Source organism: Austrofundulus limnaeus, unplaced genomic scaffold, assembly GCF_001266775.1.
Source record: "Austrofundulus limnaeus strain Quisiro unplaced genomic scaffold, Austrofundulus_limnaeus-1.0 Scaffold115, whole genome shotgun sequence".
NCBI lineage: Eukaryota > Metazoa > Chordata > Actinopteri > Cyprinodontiformes > Rivulidae > Austrofundulus > Austrofundulus limnaeus.
This window is the reverse complement of record NW_013952517.1, coordinates 1,165,207-1,166,091: the sequence shown is the minus strand read 5'-3', so window position 1 is coordinate 1,166,091 and position 885 is coordinate 1,165,207.

The window sequence follows — 885 nt, the reverse complement described above, 5'->3', positions numbered from 1 at the left end:
CGTTTGGCTGTCGGGAAGGAGGAGGGAAAAAAATGCAAATGTCCAACAAAGACGATGAGCTGTTAGGAACGTGAGGACAAATGAAAACTCGGATTGTTGAGAAAATGACAGAATTTAAGGTTTGGTTTTAAAGCTGAGGCCTCAGGGGTCATTTTGACTTAAGGACAGCAGGAGGGTTAGGGATGCAGCATATCAAGAACACGCTTCATGCATGTGCCTAAAAAGTTAGGAAGCAGTCAGTTTTAAAGCTATTGAGAATGTGCTGAGTCATCCTCAAGACATTCTGAGCTCTTATCACATCTGGATATTATACCTTGTGAGATCGTTCATGACGTCAATTGCAGGGTTTGACCAAACAGATGCACCTCGCAGCATGAAAAAAAAAGTCTGATTTTAACAAGGTAAATTTGATCTCATTTTTGTGTTGGTTTGTGTTTATAAAAGAAAAAATCTGAGTGAAAGCTGGTGTTTATATCACGTTTAATTGGACCTGGAGACGATCAGACTTATTTGTCACGGAGTAACACTCTGTTTGCTCTGTTTTTCACTTGACATTTGTCTGTAAAAACCAGGTGTTGCTTTTTTTTTTTTTTTTTTTTGTCCAATTTTAGGGGGAAAAAAAGAAGCTTTATCTAACTCTTGGCAAGAAACACTCTTAATTTAGTAAACAGGTTTTGAAGATTTGGGAGCAGAAAACACTCAGGAGGGATAAAGAACTGAACCACAACAGCAGAACAGACTCTTACTGGCAGTGAGTTTATTAGTTACACGAAAGGAAGAGGAACTGCTTTACAAAAAAGAAAATATGAAGTGTTGAATTATTTTCTGGTACTGAGCGCATACCTACTACAGTTGTCAGACCTTGGCCTTATACTATATATATAT